This window comes from Tachypleus tridentatus, chromosome 11 (assembly GCF_004210375.1).
Source record: "Tachypleus tridentatus isolate NWPU-2018 chromosome 11, ASM421037v1, whole genome shotgun sequence".
NCBI classification, from domain to species: Eukaryota; Metazoa; Arthropoda; class Merostomata; order Xiphosura; family Limulidae; genus Tachypleus; species Tachypleus tridentatus.
The window spans coordinates 2,800,767-2,821,849 of record NC_134835.1 but is presented as its reverse complement, the minus strand read 5'-3'; the positions used below and the strand labels follow the sequence as shown (position 1 = coordinate 2,821,849).

Sequence of the window (21,083 nt, the reverse complement as noted above, 5' to 3'; positions counted from 1 at the left end):
GCAGCTTTACCAAATCCTATTATACCTTGTCCAGTGACTGACTGTGGTGAAAACTTGCCAACATTTCCTTCTCTTAAATCACACATTTCAAGGCAGCATAAGGGAGAATATTCAAAACAGTATGTTGACTCTGATAGTATACAGCTGCAATGTAAGATAAGGCATTGCTTAGCAAAATATTTGGGTTTGAAACCTTTTATTGCTCATTTGAAGGGACATATAAAGGATGGTATTAAAATTGCATGTCCCTTCCAACAATGTGATAAGCGATTTGAGGTTGTGTCAAGTTTCAGTTCTCACTTGAGCAGATATCACAAGGACACCTCAGTTCATCACCTGCATGTAGCCATCCTCTCCATTGGTGATCATGATAGAAATTTAGAGAACCAGACTAATGAAAACAATAATACAGGCAATGATGAAGAACCATGTACTGAAATTTGCCATAGTGATGAGGATGAAAATAATTTCTTATCAGACCGAGAAATAGAAAGTGCCTTGACAACAACATTAGCTACATTTCTCTTATCAATACAGACAAAACACCACGTACCAGTGAGCACTATTCAGGTTATTGTGGATGAATTCAGCTTCCTCCATAATGAGCAAGCAAAATTCCAAAAACATCAATTGAAGGCAAAGCTAGAAAAAGAACTCTTTCTGATGATTGTATTCAGGAAATTATACACTGGTACGAACATGACAACCTCAAAGCAGTACATGACACTTTAAGGTCAAAATCTTACAGAAAAAAGTATTACAAGGAAAAATTTGATTATGTTGAACCACTTCCACATCCAGAGCCTAAACACAAAAAAGATGATACAAAGGCATTGTGCTACTATGTGCCTTTAAAAGATTCACTTCAGGCCCTATTTCGAGATGAAAAATCAGTCACTACTTTGAAAAATCTGAAAATAATGGAGATTCAGGAGTGCTAACAGACTTTACAGATGGTAAAGTGTGCAATGAAAATGTTTTCTTTCAAGAAAATCCTGATGCTTTAAAGCTACTCTTGTATCAAGATTCATTTGAAATAGTGAATCCACTTGGGTCAGCAAAGAAAAAACACAAAATTTTGGCCATTTATTATACCATTGGTAATCTGCATCCTGCTGTCAGGACTTTAATAGATGTACAGCAGCTATTGTTGCTCTGTAGGGAAGAGGACTTTAAGACACATGGTCAGGAAAAGATTGACTCCTATCATGACAGATTTGCTTGATCTGGAAGCAAATGGTGTAGACTTAGGCAGATTTGGGAACCGCAAAGGGTCTGTTGCCTTTGTTCTAGGGGACAATTTAGGTAGTCATATGATAGGTGGTTTTGTTGAAAACTTCAGTTCTGTTTCTCACAATTGTAGATACTGTTTGATATCCAAAGATGACCTTGAAGGTGGAAATATTTTTCCTTGGGACTTTGATTTAATGACTCAAGAAAATTACAATAGCTCAGTACAAGAAGTATGTACAAATGGTCTGGTGCATCACAGTGGGGTTAAATTTGATTCAGTATTGAACAAATTGCAACATTTTCATGTTACAAACCCTGGTCTCCCACCTTGCCTTGGGCATGACCTGTGTGAAGGGATTGTCAAGGAAGATCTACACTTGATTCTTAATTACTTGGTACGAGCAGAGTGGTTTGATTATGATTACCTGAACAAAAAGATTCAGACTTATAAATTCAAAGGATCTGATGCAAATGACAAACCCCCATTTACTTTGAGCTCTAAGACAGTTAGTGGGCATGCAGTTCAGGTCTGGGTTTTGCTCCGATTTTTGCCACTGCTAATACATGGAAAAATTGATGACCATAATAATGAAGTGTGGCAGTTGCTGTTATTACTAAGACAAATTGTTGAACTTATATGTGCCCCAGTGATATCTGAGTATCAGGTTGCCATAATGTTGGACTTGATAGAAGAATATATTGTAAAAAGAATGAAACTTTTTCCAAACATTAACTTAAGAGCAAAACACCATTTTCTGACTCACTATCCTGAGCTTACATTGAAATGTGGACCCCTGATTCGATTGTGGACATTTGAAATAAGAGTGTTTACTCTCAAATCGTAGAGGAGTGCACGTTCAGCTCAAAATTATATACATGTAACAAAGTCCTTAGCAGAAAAAACATCAGTTGTTGCAAGCATTGTATAGTTCTGGATCATTCTTTCGACCACCGGTGTCATACAAGTCAGCATTAGCATTCCATGCAGATTTGTATGGAGAGTACATCCAGAAGGCTGTTGACAAATTCCCTCACTTGAGAAATAGTTCAAGTACTGTAGTTTGCCAGAATATGGTGGTGCATGGTGTCCACTACCATAAAGGACAAGTAGTGTTTTTGTCCAGAGATGCTGATAATCACCTTGTTTGTGGTGAAATCACCATGATTCTTCTCAGTAAGGATACTGATATTTATTTTATTGTTCAGAATAAGGATACACAAAGAACTGAATCTGGATTGCTTGAAATTTTTCAATCTGAAAATTCAAAAACATGTGTTCCTTTCAGCCAACTACTGGATTACTAGCCCCTGGAGCTATACAGATTTGGTGCCAGTGTATTTGCTGTTCTGAAACACGCTGTGGTGGATAACTAAGGTCATCCAGGTACGTGTTCTTTTGGATGTCAAAGACATGAATTCTTCCAATGAGGCCTATATTCATATTGGTCTCCCTTGTTCTCCAGGGATTATTCTAGACCCTTTATAGGGCCGAATTTCTTCCCCTGGCAATTTGTTTGTTATTTGTACAAAATTCCCTCTGCAACAACATAAATTCCCCATTCCTATTAAACCACGTTAAATAATTCCCACATCAGTAAGAAAGGGCCCCAAGTTATAAAACCTAGAATAACCCCTGTTCTCAGCCTAGCCCACTTCATCCTTAAGGTGCCATCTGGGTACTTTTTGTTCATTTTAAGGTGGTGCAGCATGGTGTAAAATACTGATGTAGACAATCAGAATTTCAGGCAAATTTGGTTGGAAGTGGTATTTCCTGAGGCACCAAACCACTTTTTAATAGATAAATTGTTCATGGAACCCAATATATTATAAACAGTCTTGTTCTTAAAGTGGAAATTTTGTTTAACAGGCAAAGAATTTTGCCTGTTCATGGCCTACCCAGTTAGCAGGGGATGGAAACAATTATTTTGTGTTCTGTACAGTGTTAGGTCTATAATAACATGATCAGATAAAAAAGTATTAACCTTCCTGCTACCCATGATATTTTGGTTGAGAAGCTAGGACCCCTCCCTTTACCCCCCCCCCCCACCAAGTTTTTGGGTACCCCATGAGCTATCCCAGTTGTACCAAAGCATCCTACATCTAATACAATCAACATGAACTTACTGGTTTCTAACAAGTGGTTTGGGAGAATTATTTTTATTTTTATTTTTTCTATAATACACAGTCATGACAAGTGAAGCATACGGTGTATACAATAAGTACTGGCCAAAAGCACGCAAGTTCTAATTCAGTGCCCTTCTTTGGTCTTTTGAGTCCCTGGTCCTGGTAATATATACTGTTAACAATTCCTTTGTTCATTGAATCACCTGGCCTACCTCCCTTAGTCTGCTCTTACAGAATTTTTAGAGGACAGGCCCAAATTTCAGCATTTGTAATATTGTACACAAGCTTATTGCATTAAGCCAGTCACACTAGACAGTAAGTGAAGCTAGTGACACATAAGCAGCATCTGCATGTGAAGCCAGGCACATTTTCTGTTGAGTGAAGATAGGCTAATGCAACTTTGAGCTGGATGCACCTTCTAGTTGAGTTTAGTTGCAGTTTGCATTCATGAATCCAATCACTTTTGACAGTGTGTGATGTAAATGGCACATGAGCAGCATTGCTCATGAAGCCAGGCACATTTATTTTTAGTGCGGACAAGCACATACTGCAGATTTGACATATTTTTGGCAGTTGTTACGAATCCACCCCTATCCCCCACCCCTATGCTTTGTAACTTGTACTGGTATTCCATGTATAAGCTGACCCCAACCCTCCAATTTCATTAAAATTAAATACAACCTCTACATTATATTCAATTGCAAACAAGATTTCTAAAAAAATTAGTAAGCCTTCATTAAAACCCTGTTTTTGTAGTACATTAGCACTGGGTGTTTTTTTCAGTCCCCTGCCTGAAAGTTGGAGATAGTGAGCTTCTGTCTGTCCATCCATCTTAAGAAACAGATCCAAGATTTTTGTAAAGGGGGATCCAATCTATGATGACCAATAAGACATCCTAAATTGAAAGGTCCTCAGGTGCCAACAAGAAAGGAGTCCAGGTGGCAAAATTGGTTTGAAACCGAAAAAATTTGCTGCAGCCAAGAAAGGGGATCCTAGCCCTTCTGCCCCCCCCATGGATCCGCTTCTGGTCTAGCCTGGGGGACTTATTTGCCATCTCTAAGCTTTTGTTTTGGACAAGAAAATAGTACAGGTGTCATTATTTATATGCACTATGTCTAAGCAGATGTTAATTTAGTTGTCCTTTGACTTTAGGATGCCCTCTGTGTCAGAAGAAGTGAAGAACTTTCTTGTAGCAGCTCTTCATCTTCCAGCAGACAAGATGGTAGCACTAGAGAAGCTGCAAGAATTTGGGATGGAAAATCTGGAAGACTTGGAGTTTCTTGATCCTGAGAAAGATCTTGAAGGGACACTAAACCTGCTTGCCTGCAGAAAACTGGCCCTCAAACTGAAAGCCCACTTCACAGCAAATGGTATTCTTTAAGTTTAATGAACAAATGCATATAACTTTAGTTAAATATCCTTTTTGGCAGGCAATATTTTAATGTTTATTCTGTGTTTCCAAACTTGGGGCCCTTTTCACTAAAGTGGGGAAATAAACTTTTATGTGATTAAATATGTATGGAGGAGTTTTTTTGGGGGGCAGGGAAAATTTTATGTAAAAGTATACGTTTGGAAGGGGAAGGGGCAAAAATTTAGCCCTAAAGTAGGATTCTTTTACTGAAATAACAATATTATATACATCTCCCCCACCCTCAAGTAATTCAGGCAACCCTTTTACCTTCCAGCTGTAAAAAATCCTCTTACTTGGGAGGGATTTAAGACCAATCCTGTACCCACCCCTTTATCTAATATGTCTTCCTTTCTGCATGTCAGAGAGGGGTGTAGAGTTTTTTCCTCACCCATCAAAATGAGAGGCACAAGTTGGGGACTTAACTTGCATGAATTTGCAAGAAACTGTCAATACTACTTTAATATTATAACTATACTTTGTATTTAATTGTCAAAAATACAGCTAAACAGAACTTTGCATTTAATTGTCAAAAATGCAGGTGAAACTTGGTTTGATTGGTAATGTACAAGTGCTTTTTCAAATACTTTAATTCTCTTTAGATATTTTTGTAATTTTCTATTGTAATCTACTTTCTTAAGGCACCGAAAGTATCCCATCAGTTGTTGGGACTCCAAAAATTAGAAACCTTGCTGCAGCAGCTTCACCAGCCGAACAATGTGTCACACCCCCACCATTGTCACTGTCAAGGGACAATATCACACCAACCACTTCAGGTTCTGGATATAGACGGGAGGCGCAAAGCTGGGCAGAGATTCGAAATCCCTTGGCAAAAGCTGCCTGATGCAGTCCAAGACGCTTGTGCCAAAGGGACAACCCCAGCCAAGACTGATCTCCTTGCTGCAGTAAGAGTGTTGTGCCAAGAAATAGCTAAGGTAAATCCCAAACCTGGGAAAGCTAACTTAAATGCTATTGCCAAGAAGATTGTGGATACGCATCCTAGAACCTTCATGGATTCTATAGCACGATATGGCCAGGTGGGGAAAGGGTATGCTACTCTCGCAAATCGCCTCTCTGAGAGATTTGACAACCTGAATCGTTGTAGCAGAGGCAACTCTTTCCGCAGGAAGCTGCTGGAAGAAAAAGAAAATGGAGGTACAACTGGTAGTGCTAAGAGAAAGTCTGCCTCAGTGCTGCAGCAGGATAGCTATGGCTGTATCAGGTGGCAGCCTGATCTGCCCGACGGGGAGACTGAGGAAAGCCAGGAACAGCAGAGGTGCTGGCTTGTAGAAGAATACCACCGTGGTAGTACCGACACGCCAAGGGTGATTCAAAGTATGACCAGCACCTACCCGTCACAGCGCTACCTTATTAACAAAGGTGCTCACTTGTCAGCAGTGAGAGTAAATTGGCCTTTCCTTTTTACAGCCAGCATACTTTCTAAGCCATTTTGAATACCTTATGGAATTCAGTTTATTTGAAAGACTTGACCATGAGATGAGCAGTAGGGCAGACAAGATGCTGAGGTACTGTCAATCACAAACAAATGTAACTGTGGCAACATCAGCAGCCCAGTTGACAATGCTAGCCGAAGTGGTTGGAAATGTTAGTCCCAAGGTGTATGGCACCCTCTTGCTGCTTCCTCTGATCTTTGGAGAAGATAAAGAAGACCTCTTTAAAACTGCAGAGGTAAGGCTTTCACTACAGCTTTTATAATGAGTGAAAAATAGGAACAATTTATTTTTGGCAAAACAATATCATATTTCAGTTAAAATACCTTTGTATACATCAAGCTCTAGTGACCAGATGCTCTTCCTGTTTTAGAGATTTTAGTAAATTTTTCTTAAATGTTTGCTAATTTCTGTAAATATTGACTAGTTTAATTATAAGAAAATAGGATTAGCAAATTTATGTCAAATATAAGCTTGAAAAAAGAGACCTGTGGTAGGGCTACTATTTAAGGAAATACTGTTATCTGTAGTACTGTACATTTTAATACTACTGCCTAATTTAACTTAGTACCAAGGTTCTTTTCACAAACATTTAGTAGACTGACAGTATCCAGCATTAACATAATTAACATAAAACGCTTATCTAAGATTTGAAACAGGATTATACTGTAAACAGGAAAATATTCACTAAAGCAAAATATTCATCAACCTTACCAATGTTGCCAGTCCTTGAAGATTTTCCCCAGCAAAATGAGCCATTTTGAATGTTGTATTATGGATCACTGAAGTTGGCAGAATTTATACAAATGAATTAAGCACTTATGTGACCGTCAAATTAGGGCTACGCTGCAGATAAGTTCATATTATAATCCTGATTACAAATCAACTTTTGCTCTCACTTGACCTGCTGTATGTTTCCAGTATTAGACACTAATTTATAAATACATGTAATAGGATTATATAATTTTTCAACAGGATATCATCACATCTGCTGATTTAGAACAACATGATGACCTACCTCACCCCATGTAGTCATCAGAGGTAAGATACTTATTAATATATTCTTACTCATGCATACTGTTTTTGTACTTGGATATTTTTTTTTTTTTGGGGGGTATGTGCATCACATTGTATATGATAATAAAGGCCTAAAGTTTGAGATATGTTTAAAATATATGGCACCACTGCAGATTATATAATACAATATTCAGAATTCCTTGATGTTTCTGTAAATTTAGAGTTTAGACCTGTGAATTGCTAGACCTCAATTTTTGACCATTCAAGGTCAAAATTACACAGTCCTGCATGGCAAAAAATGTGGGCAACTCACACACACAGGGAGACACACAGACGTCACTGAAAATATGATAGCTGCCTCTGATAGAAGAGGACAGCTGTAATTATTTCCTTGTTAGGCAGTTTGCTAAGTACTTTGTTTTATTTGTAACATCAGGAGAGATATATAAAAGAAAACTACACACTACAGGCTGCAGGGTTCCATATGTGGTTTTGGTCTGACCTGAATTATCAGGGCTGAAAACTTGATAACAGTATTAACAAGACAATATGCCTCACAAGAACATCAAAATGTACTCTTGTTGTTTTATATTTTTGTAGGAAACCATCCATTTGAAAATAACTGCTATGCAGTTGTAGAAGGATGTATCCTGGCAGAAAATGTCACCCTACGGATGGCAGTTGGTTTAACCATAGCAGCTTATTATAACTTGAACATCACCTACCCAGAGTCCATTGCCAACACTCTTGAATTTATTCAAAGGTTTGGAATAGCACTTTCTTAATTTACCTGTATTTACTTACATTATTTCTTTTGACCTGTAAATGAAGATGATAAATATGAATAGTTCTTTCCTATGCAAAAGAATACCGGTACTTTGGTTGCTACCCATCAGTTTGATAGAGCCATTCTTAGGACCAAGGTTAAATGTTCCCTACTCACAGTTGGTCTTTCAAAAGTTTTAAACTTGTACTAATCAATTTGCATGTATTTAGACTGGCCGACATGCAAGGCCAGCTGAAGTAGTTAGTTAGTCTTACTACACAGGTCCTCTCTCACATGTCCCAGACCTGTTTCACCATACTAAACTTAAGCTTAGGCCACAAGAAATACAGATTTGTGAATCATCGCTATCTGCATCCAGTCTTGGCTGCCCTATAAACATTTTATGGCTTTACTGAATAAAATTTTTAAAAATATTATATGTTAACAGCATGAAATGTATATTTGCTAGAAGTATTTGGTTGAATATTCAGTTTAAAAAGTTATGTCACCAGTAGGCAGAAATAGAAGTACATGGTATTTGCAGCAGAATGACAATTTTTTCTATAAGAGAATTGACATGTATGAAAAATTGAGCGATTTTGTTGCAAATTAAACAGTGGACTGGTCAGAATAAAAAAAAAGTACCCCTGTAACCCACTCTAGAAGGAATAAAAGGATGAGTAACAAAAGATTTGTTCCTTGTGGCCTTATCGTATTTTGTTATAATGCAGATAATTTGAATTGTCAAAATGTTATGAAAAAATATATAAAAAAAACAGAATTCCAGGATATTATGACTCATTTAACCATGCTTATCAATTTTAACAGGATCTTCCTTGGCATAAATCCTCAGAGGGGCTCCAAAGTGAGGAAGACCGACAAGAGGAGGCCTGCCTTTAGTACCAAAGTTAGAAAGTTGATAGACAATCTAAGGGATTTTGATAATGACCGGAACATTGACTGACTGACTAATGTTTTTTTAGAACAAATCCTTTTCTCCAAAAACCATTCATTTGAATGTGTCAAGTGGCACAGCAAAATGGTTGTCTAGCTTTCTAGGTTTAGATTTGTTCACTAGATGGGGCTGTTAGCAGTTTTCTTTATTTCACGACTGGTTTTACTTATAAAACCTTTTGTCATCCTAATAGATGACCTTGAAATATCCAAACTGAAGTCAAGAATAAAAAAGCAAATAAAGATGGGGTAAATAAAAAGTTGTTATGGATAGTTGTTCATTTTGTATAGGACATGTTAAAAAGAAAAGGGGGGGAGAACAAGGAAGTCTTAGTCAAATTCAACAAGAAATTTTCCAGTGTTAAATAAAATATAAAAACTGAATGCAAAATATGTAGTGAAGGAGCCAAAATGTAATGTAATGGGAATTAAAAGAAGGTTATTATTGGACCCATTAGCTAAGGGAGAACTCCCCCTGAACATTACATTGATGAGCACACTGCTAAGCATTCCTTGTATTGTTACCATGTAGTTGATTGGTTTTGCTTATTTGAATTGTGGATTTACAAAGTGTTCTCTCAAATATTTATTACACGCCATGTTAAAAGTATGTATAATGTGCACATACTGGTTTTAAATGAAATAATCCTGCTAATCATGCAGAACAGTTTGTTGTTGTTGAACATATCATTTCATATCTCATGTATCTTGCAAATTTACTGGAATGTTTACATTGTATGGAAATAGTCATAAATACAGCTTACAGATGATGACTTCAAAATTCTTACTGGTATGTGGAAAGGAATACAGTTGACTATATTACTTTTGTATTTGCATGACAGTAGATAATGTTAGTTTTCACTTGTTAGTGAACTTGTGAAATATTGCAGTGGTGTATTTTAGTGTCGCATCTGGCATCTGTCATTGTCTTTCATCCCCTCAAACGTGCTGAAATCTTAAGCTATAAACTTTGTCGTAAAACGGGTCTTCTTGTAAAAAAACAATAAACAGATATTTTTGATATGACATAAATTCTTAGAATAAGCATTTCTCAAATTTGTTCATATGTTGGTGCCACCTGTCAAATAAGAGGAGTACCAATGTTAATCTCAGGATCTAAAAAATTCAGATTTTCCCAAGTTGACATCAAAAAGATGGCCTAGGCCTATACCTTCAGATTTGCCCACAAGATGGTGCCACTTGCAGCTTTCTGATATTATTGTAGGCTTTATGTTAATTTGAAGGGAATTGCTCAAAATCTTCTGTACTGAAGAAGCCATTTTACTGAATTCATTCATTATGCCTCAGATATGTTCCTAGGATGAATTTATTTTAGATTTATTCATATGGTGGCACCACCTGTCATAGAAGGTGAATAATGCATGAATATGTCAAAAAACTGAAATGTTTCCTTAAGTGATATATAATGAAGCACTTGCTTAAGCATATATTTCACCCTGGTCCATGTTACTTCTTGTTCTTTTCTTCAGACAAGTTCGCTTTAGACCCACGGGTCTTGTATTTAACATACAACACCAAATATGATATGTATGGAAAGATTGAAATGAGTAGAATCTATATCTTTTGTCAATCTATATCTTTCACCATGTGTCATGTAAAATGTATTAACTTTTTTATGTACATTAAAGAATTTTTATCATAGTTATTACCTTTGTCATCTTGTTTGCCTTAGTTACGCTGATGCAGTGTAATATTAGATCTGTATTGTTCTGTGTAAATGAGGCATGTATTGGCTAAGAAGCTGATGTGTAGCTATTATTATATTTTTGTTAGGTTTAGTATTTCTTGTTAATATGTTGATAACATTTTTAACACTGTTATGGCAGTTATTTACTGAGATTTTATTTCTGCTTAATAAAAGATGGTCAATAAAAGTTTAAACAACTGCAAGACTTTATGGTTTCTAATATTGAAATTTAACCAGTTAATAAATAGGAACATTGGCATGACATTCCTTGTGTACCATTATTTCATGTTTACTTGAAAAACAAAATATCATCAGTTTGCAATAAATATGGAAAATAAACAGGAGTGTTTTTTTATTTCAAGAAAAAGTCATATGTCTCTTTCTTTCTATTAATGTTATGCTAAAAATGCAGGCCCCGCGCATGTTATATTGAGCATTTCTTTCTGTAAAGTAACACCACCATGGTCGTAAAAATTATACACTCCATATTACCGTAAAATTACTCCACATCAGCATAAAAATTACCCTGCCTTCCATGTAAAATTACTCCTATCAGCATTAAAATTACACTACCTTGCTATGTAAAATTACACTGTATTTGCATGAAAATTACGGTGTATTGCCATGTTAAATGACAAGATTTGTTTTTGCAATGCACCGTAAAAATTACACTCCAGTGTAGCGTCAACTCTGCTGCCACTACATTGCAGTGTAAAATTACGAACAATTTCTAACAGTGTACCTTACTCAGAAAAACAGAGGTATAATACCCTACTTCAGTACAGAAATTTCGTATTTAATATCAACAGAAGATTCCTTTGTATATTACAAAAAATGGTTTCATTTATGTTAGATCTACTTTAACAACCGGCTAACTATTGCGATTCTAGCCATATATTGTTCACCAACTAAGTATATTGACATTAATTTCCTTCAAAAATGTGTTAATCGCAAACCCAAACCAATTATTATTGGGAATTTTAATTATCCGCATACAGAACTAAGGGGAAACAGAAACACACGCAGAGGGTTGTGCATAAAAAAATTTCTTTCTAGTAACAAAATGCACCTAATAAACCACCATACACCTACATACTTTTCAGCCGCCAACGGCTCATACGATGTACTTGATTTCATCATAGCACCCAAGGACACAGTAAACAGAACCTCTAATTTTAAAGTACATGATGAAATCACTAGTGACCACTTCCCCATTCTGCGCTTGAAGAGGGTAAATATAGGATATACCTTTGAAAGGCTCTTGAAATTCTACGTGTATACAACCTATATTTTGCTTCATATTTTGTCGAGTTCTTACTATTCACTTCGAGTTTCACGCCAGTAGATACAAAGACAGAAGACCTTTTTACTATTTGAATTAGCCCGAGACAGCAAGTTCAACATCGCTAAACAACGAGGCGACATGCCGGCCGGGGAGTTGGAGACCAGGGAAAACGATATAGCGTCTGAAACTGAGGGAGCAAGCCCGTCTATATCAGGCACAAAAAGTAAGTCTGGTGACGGTGACCAAATAGAAAACGATAATGTAAAATTAAAATCTTTAATGTTTATAGCAAAAAAAGAATTAAAAGCAAAGTTAACGCCTATTAAAGAAAATACTGTTAGGACTAGAAAAAAAAAGAAAACTAGTAAAAGATATTATGATTTCAGCATCTGAAGATAATATAGCTAAGACTACGGTTATAGACTAATATGCCAATAACTAGCAGTTCTAGCAACCCAAACCCCACCCTGGATATTCCACAACAAACAATTTCAGACAAAGACGAAGTTCTTTCTGACGACGAAGGATTCACGCTTGTTCAGACTCGTAGTCAGAAAAAACAAATTAAACAAAGAACAACCACCACAGACACACACATACACAACTCGTACCAAAATTACCTAAGCACGCAATTATAATCCAAGGAGTTCCTGGTAGTTTCAACCAACCACAATTAGCTAAAGAAATATACAGGTGCAAACCTACCACAAAGACAACTAACATTAAGCGTCTGCCTAGAGGCGGTGTTCTGGTTCAAGGACAGGAACCCGCTGACTTAAACAGTCTACTAAAAGCTTGGCCTGCAGACGCGTTCAAAACAGGAAATATTACAATACACCTACCAGGAACTAAACCAACACCTAAATCTTTTGTGATACGAGGTGTACATAATTCAATAGACATAGAAGACATTAAGGAAGCGTTAAGTACACAGAACATGAAACATATTTCAGTAGACCGTACAATTTCAAACATTACTAAAAAGCCCACAAACCTAATCAAACGTAGTCACACACAACAGCCAGGATATTACACAACTCATTAATAATGGTATCACTATGTGGTATCAAAAGTACACAGTAGAACAAACAAAAACACCAGCAGTGCTTGGTAACACAGTGCTACCGATGGCAAAGGTTTGGACATGTAGCAGCAGCATGCCAAGCAAATTGGGCTGTGGGGAGAATCACCACATTACACAGTGTACTAAACAGAACCTCAAACCCAAATGCTGCAATTGTGGGGAAAAACACACGGTAAATTATAAAGGATGTCAGAAACATAAATCCATTAAAACACACTTGTACGAAATTAAAAATCCTAACACGAACAAGCCGCCACCACCACGAACAATTAAAGAACCCACACCTACCACTCCAGCACCACAATGCACAACTACACAAACAAACACTTACGCTGCAGTGGTTAAAACTTCAATATCCCGACAGGAAACACCATCACCATGTTTAGAGGAAATACCAAAACCACCTCAAAACACACAACCAACACCGATTGAAACCACACTGACATCTGCCATAACTTCCACTTTCTCGGAAATAATGGCAGAATATACAAACCCTACAAACACCAACAGTCTCACAAACATAATAGTTAAAATCATATTGAAAAACATACACAAGTTCCTGCCGCAAATTTTAACCTCCATCATAAACTCTACTAAACATGGATAACTTCACAGTTCTACACATCAATATCCAGGGTGCTCTTGCTTCCCAGAAACACGAGATTGAAGATACAACAAGCTCCATAAAACCTGATGTAATTATAATTAGTGAAACTCTCCTATATAACTACCATCGATTCAAATTAAACGGCTACTCCATTATTAGACATGACAGGAAGGATAATAGAGATCCAAACAGAGGTCTTTCATTATTGTATAAGACTGAACTTATTGTTCAGGAACTTGGTATCCCTTCCAGCAATGAATCAATAATTATTAATGTAAAAACGCAAAATCATACAGACGTTACTGTGGCGGGCATCTACTGCTCGCCTTGTAGTGTTAGATGTAAATCTATTGAACATATTGTATAATAGCAATTCTAATCTTATTATTATCGGCGACCTAAACAGTAAACATATAGCATTCAACTGTCGAAGTACAAACGCAAATGGCAATTTACCTTTTCAATTTTTGGATGAATCAAACATGACTTTATTAAACGATGCAACACCGACACACATCTCGTACGCACACGGCACCAGTGAAATACTGGACCTATGCCTGTGTTCGTCAAATACGAGTCGCAAATTCGTAAATTTTCATGTTGGTCAAGATTTGGATAGTGACCGCCTCCCAGTTTGGTGTATCTTCAATCTCACCCCCACTTAAATAAAATCATAGTGAGAGATCAACTGAACTACAAAAAAAGCTAATTGCGCAGTTTTTCAAATTATATTAAATGAAACCTTACTTCCAGAAGTACTACATATTGCCGCGGACGCATCACATATAGATGCATACTGACATATCATGTCCGAGTGTCTAAAACATGAAGCCAACAATTCGATACCGAAACAATTCACAACTTATTCACGGCAACCACATAATACACTTAATTAAAGACAGACGTATACTCCGCAGACAGTACATTCAAAATCGCAACCCCACACTTAAAACTCAGATAAACACAATAAGGAATAAAATACGAAACTTAATCATACAACAAAAACAAGAAAAATGGGACACCTTCTGTACCGATCTAAATCACAAAACTGATCATAAACAATTCTGGACACACTTGAAAAGATTTACAAATACAGGAACAACAAACAGTATATCCACCACTGGAACTGGATGGAGAAACAACATACACTAACACACAAAAATACGAGATATTTAAAAAATACATTCAAGACACATCATGAACCAGACATGAACAGATATTTTTATAATACAGTTACAAACTTTAAAACAGAAGCCTTTTTACATTTAAATTTCCAGTCAACACTATTTCACACCAAGAAAAAACAAAACACTGGAGCCCCTGGAGAAGATGGTATTCAAGCTATCCTCCTAAAACAAGGCACTCAGAGATTATATGAACACCTAACAGCGTTATTTAATCTCTGACTATCAGCTGGATATATCCCCGTTTCTTGGAAGGCAGCAATAATATTAATGTTCCAGAAAGAAGGAAAGCCAGCGAATAAACCAAACAACTACCGCCCGATTAGCTTAACCAGTTGTATTGGCAAAGTATTAGAGAGGATAATTAGTAATCGTCTGTCAGTTTACTTAGAAGAAAATTCAAAATTACCAGAAATTCAAAACGGATTTCCAAAAAACCGCCAAACTACAAACCACCTGATTCGACTTACAGAATGAATTACCGACAGCTTCAACAAAAAAGAATGCAATGTAGCTTGCTTTCTCGACATTGAGAAAGCATTTGACACAGTGTGGCATAACGGCTTACGACATAGATTGCTTGAAATGGCATTACCCCAGGAAACTATTCGCTGGCTGTCCAACTTCCTGGATAACAGAATGTGTAAAGTAAATGTAAATGGGGCCCACTCAGGGTCCTTTTCACCCGAAGCAGGAGTCCCGCAGGGAGGGGTTGTTAGCCCTATATTATTTATCATTTACGTGAGTAATATGCGTCTGTCGGACCTAAATTTAGGTTATGCATCACAGTTCGCTGACGATGTAGCAGTCTGGAAACGTGCCCCCACTCCTTCAATTGCAGCAACGAACCTACAACCAGTCCTAAATAACATCGAAGAATACTGCCCGAAATACAGAATCAAAATCAATATTCCAAAAACCCAAGTCATATTATGAAGAAAAAAGGAGAAAAATACAAAATAAATTACATATATAAAAACTCAGACTAATGATAACAATTCATGTACTTCCCTCCAAGACAATACTTCCGTTCTTGAAGTAGCCGATATGCATGAAAAACCATCCAAGCCCAAACATCAACAAACCTCGTCCCCTGTGAAGAACATAACCAATCCACCCCCATCTATCAACACCCAGGTCCAACCAAAGCTGCCACCAGCCATAATCATCGAGGGAATCCCAGCCACGACAAGAACTCCCGAAATTGCCAATGAACTTAAAAAACTGTTCCCCCATGTTATCTTCAAAGAATTAAGACGGCTCCCAAGAGGAGGGGTTATTATCAAATGTGCCGATCCCCATAGCTACGGAACAATTCTCAAGCCATGGCCTAATAATGCCTTTAAAGGTGCCAACATCTCAACGCGTATTCCGGGTAATCAGCTTCCAGGAAAAGAAGTCGTCATCCGTAGTGTTCCCTTTGATATAACCTTGGATGAAGTTAAGGAAGAATTAGAAACACAAGGTATCGAAGTCAACAAACTCATCCGCATCAAGTCACCCAAAACAGGCCTTCCAACACCTCTAATAAAAATTAGTATCCCCAATGAAAAAACGGCCGAGAAAGTTCTCTCCTCAGGAATCATATTGTATTATAACCACCATCAAGTCGAAGAAGAAACACTGCCCCAAGAGTCTGACAGCGTTTCAAGTGCCAACGCTTCGGTCACACCGCGAATGCATGCAGATCACTTGTCCGCTGCGTCAGATGCAGTGGACCTCATCCAGTCATTGCATAACAAATGAGAGAGAAGCCACCCGATGCGCGAACTGCAAAGGACCTCATGCTTCATCCTACCGGGGCTGCCCCACATTCCAAGCTATCCTCAACATGCAACGACCAACTCCTGTTACATCACACATCCCTACCAATACCAAAAAATCAATCCGTTTTGCCACACCAGTGGCTCACGCACAAACGGACACTAACCACTTAGAAGTAACCAACAACCCACTCCAGCACCCAACCGCACAACCAAGAAAACCTACGCTGAGGCAACCCATGGTTCAAGCAGTAACGAGGTGAGTTATTCACCAAGACAGTTTGTAGACGTTTTACAAGCTGTGTCAGTAATCATCACCGATATCTTATCCAACCTATTGGATGGTACCACCAATGTGGATCAAGTTGGTACACTAGCCTGGAAGAGTACTTGCAACTATCTAAAAAACAACAATGTTTCCAATCCTGTACAAATGGGGATCCAGCTTGAACGTCTCAGGAGAAACAGTGGAAGACACTATGGAACCTCCAAAGACTCCACCGAATAAATTGGTAAGTACTCCCTCACCTTTCTTCTACTTCCTTTCCTAAAAATGGTTAACTTAATGCACATTAACGTTCGCGGAGGTCTAAACCATAAAAAATATGAAATATTCCAATTACTTACCAAAACAAAAACATATCTTATTTTTAAATGAAACCCTTCTAAAAGTTAACACTAAATTTAGTCTTCCCGGCTACAACATAAAACACTCACTTCTTAACCACAATAAGCGAGGTATTGCAATACTTTACCTCAACTCCTTAGTAATCTCCTTCCCTAAACTAAACTATACCTCCGATAACGAATTTATCATTTGCCAGATTCAAACCTTATCTACCCCCATTACACTAATCGCTATGTACGTCTCCCCACAAACAAAACCCGATACCACCACACTACAGCAAATTCACGATTCCTTTCCAAACTCCATTATAATTGGCGATCTCAATAGTAAACATACCGATTTTAACTGCCGAACAACCAACCGAAACGGAACCATTTTACACCAATTTATAGAACATAATAATCTTGTCACCCTAAACAACAACCAAACCACCCACACGCATATCAATGGAAACAAAAACATCCTCGACTTAGTAATAGCCCCCAGCAGTCAATCTAGATTTTTAACCAACTTCCAAGTCTTCCATGACATCGGTAGCGACCATTACCCAATTTATATACAAATTTATCCCAACACCTCACCGAAAACTAGCGCACGCCCACCACTGCCCGACTACATCCGTGCCAACTGGAACCAACTTAACCAACTTATCGAAAAACAGTTACCTTCAGTAAAAACAACCGCCATGTGTGAAACAGATATAGAAGATTATGCAGCTCAAATCACCAATACCATCCAAAAGTCCATATTAAATACCACACCTACCGCAACATACAATACCAATCCCAACTCCTGGAAAATCAACCCCAACATACACCAGGCAATAATCCAAAGACGCCGTCTACGACGACAGTTCATATCCTCTCGTAATCCAGCCATAAAAACCCAAATCAACAGCACCAACAACAAGATTAAAGCCCTGATAAAAACCCTCCAAACCGAAAACTGGAACAACCTATGTAATTCTATTGAAAAATCATACCCAAACCCATCCTTATTCTGGAGGAAAATCAAAGCCATTACTAACACCCAACCCTCCAACAATTACCCCGACATCATATACAACAATATCTCAGCAACCTCCGACCCCGACAAAGCTAAACTCTTCGCCCAGTATTTCACAAACACCTTTGTCACCCCTAATATCGCATCCTTCGATCAACCTCATTATCTTCGAACTACCCAAACAGTGAAATCAAACCCAACTTTGTTCTCCCCCATTTTCCCATCACTCTCAAATCAGACAATCACCCCCACTCTTACTACACTCGACCCATAACAATAACGGAAATCAAACTTATTCTTAAGAAAATCAAAACAAAGCTCCTGGACCCGACTGCATTAGTAACCAAGTTCTTAAAAACCTTTCCGACACTAACCTTAAGCACCTTGTCTCAGTCTTCAATCTTTCTCTACTCTCAGGATACTACCCCAACATATGGAAATCCGCTTTAATTAGAGTTATACCGAGAAAAGACAAAGATCTTACTATTCCAAGTAATTACAGGCCGATCAGTCTCCTGAACACACTGGGGAAACTTATGGAAAAAACTATAACCAATAGGATTAATTGCTATCTCGAAACCAACAACCTAATCAGCGAAAATCAAAATTCTGGTAGGAAAAACAGACAAACCACTGATCACCTCGCACGTCTCACAGAATCAATATTCAAAGGATTCAATAGGAAACAAACAACTGTCGCTACTTTTCTTGATGTCCAAAAAGCATTTGACTCAGTCTGGCATGATGGCCTTCGCCATACAACCTTAACCATCGGCATCCCTCCTATCCTAGTTCGCTGGATATCCAGCTTCCTCATCAATCGTAAAGCAAGTATCAAGATAAACAACTCAATCTCACACCCTTTCAGTTTTAATGCAGGCGTCCCCCAAGGTTCAGTACTCAGCCCGCTATTATATAATATATACGTTAATGACATACCTTTTCCCTCACTTAACTCAACCCTCATCTCACAATATGCAGACGATATCGCCATTTGGAGCACCTCATGTAATCCTCATACTGCAGCCTCACGTGTTCAAACATCCCTGAATGCAGTATCCAAATGGTGTAATAAATGGCGTGTCATTTTAAACCCCTCAAAATCAAGCTATAACCTTCCATAGAAAAGTCAACAAGTATAAGAAAAAATTCCAAAATATTAAACTCAACCTGAATAACACTGACATTCTTTTCACAAAATCTGTAACCTTTCTAGGTCTTACTCTAACTAACAATCTTTCCTGGACCCCACACTTTCAGGAAATCGCCAAACGAGCAAGCAATAGAATCGTTTTCTTGAAACGCATCAGTGGACCCAACAAAGGATGTTCCCCCAAAACCACAATCACCATATATAAAGCATTCATAAGACCCCTTTTCGAATATGGTAACCCAACCACTTGTAACATGTCTGAAAAACAATATTCACTACTACAAAACTTGCAAAACCGGGTCATTAAAATTGCCTACCGTCTTCCCAACTACACTCCTTCAAGCTACCTCAACTCCCTAACCCAACTATCACCAATTAAGGACCGATTTATCAAACTCTCCAAACACTATATATCCGTTAAAGCTTATAACGGAAACGGCCAAACACGGCAATTATTTCAAATAGCAGATACCCCTCTTACCTGGACTAAATATACTTCGCCCTTAAATTGGACCATTAACCATAGTGACCAATGCTAACTAACCAAGTGTATACATGCCATTAACACTTCTTTTATATTTCAGGTTGGGCACTGGGTGGGTAGATTTTTCGGCTCCCACCCAGTGAAAGTGGTTTTCTCCGGGTACTCCGGTTTCCCCCACACCAACATTTTTTACCATTGGATCTACAGATCCCAGGCAACTAGCTGAAAGGTCCGTCTATCCCTACACTTCTCTATCCACCCCTCCTATTCTTTCACTCTCATGCACCGTTCTCCACCCTTCAATTTTTCTTACTCTCTATTGCTACCTTTCTACCACTCTCTCCCTTCACCACTACTCTTGCCTCTCTCTACGTTACTGGTCCCAAGAAAAATGCAAGACCCGCTGCAACCTCGATCTTCCTGCTCGTGATCCAGCTCTCCGACTAAAACCTATCATCCTGGTTCTCCTGCTCCTCAACAACCAAATATCATAGCCACATCCTGACACAACAATAAAATTGATATTCCCCCCTACACGACACATCACACCTAACTCATGTGTGGGGCTGAAGAGAAACAGTTTCTGAGCGCCCCTGGTTTGCCTTAGGGATATCCCTAAGGTCTTTAAAACCAAAACTACTGTCAAGTCTAAAATAAAAATAACCGACAGTGAAACTTGACCACTTCCCCATTTCATGTATGATCCACCCGCGCCACCCTGCCGTGGCGTACGTGACTCCCTCTGCATACACCTATACCAAAACTGAGTGGCTCACTTTCAATGCTACACTGGACACATACCTACCCCACCCAATTGAACATGCTAACAACACAGAACTAGACAATTATGTAAATCAAGTTACAGAAGATACACAAAAAGCCATAAAAAACACAATTCCTAAAACAAGAAGAAAGCAATCACATAATCAATGATCTTTAACACGAGAAATTCACGCACTGATAATCAAACGCCGACAATTAAGACGAATACACTACGTTACACGCGATCCACACATTAAAACAGAAATCAATAGAACAAATACAAAAATTAAACAAGAAATTAAAACAGCAAGAGAAAACAATTGGCAAAACTTCCGTAAAAACTTAGAAAAACCAAGAACAATCCAAAAGAATTCTGGAAAAAAATTCAAGAGTATTGCTTCAGACAAAAACACAAATCACATGCTACAACATATCACACACAACAATAAAATCGCAAGGACGGTCGT

At 38.0% G+C, this 21,083-nt stretch overlaps 1 protein-coding gene and 2 long non-coding RNA genes across 3 annotated transcripts in view; all 3 read left to right on the top strand.

Moving 5' to 3' along the window:
* LOC143232617 (histone H3-like) overlaps nucleotides 1-21,083 on the top strand; it is a 191,155-nt gene that overhangs the window by 153,892 nt on the left and 16,180 nt on the right. The gene's annotated exons all lie outside the window — the stretch shown is intronic.
* Nucleotides 6,243-7,248, top strand: LOC143232424 (uncharacterized). Its single transcript, XR_013017528.1, has 2 exons — nucleotides 6,243-6,454; nucleotides 7,192-7,248. It is a non-coding gene; the product is annotated as an uncharacterized LOC143232424 (long non-coding RNA).
* LOC143231614 (uncharacterized) lies at nucleotides 7,349-9,306 on the top strand. Its single transcript, XR_013017055.1, has 2 exons — nucleotides 7,349-7,996; nucleotides 8,828-9,306. It is a non-coding gene; the product is annotated as an uncharacterized LOC143231614 (long non-coding RNA).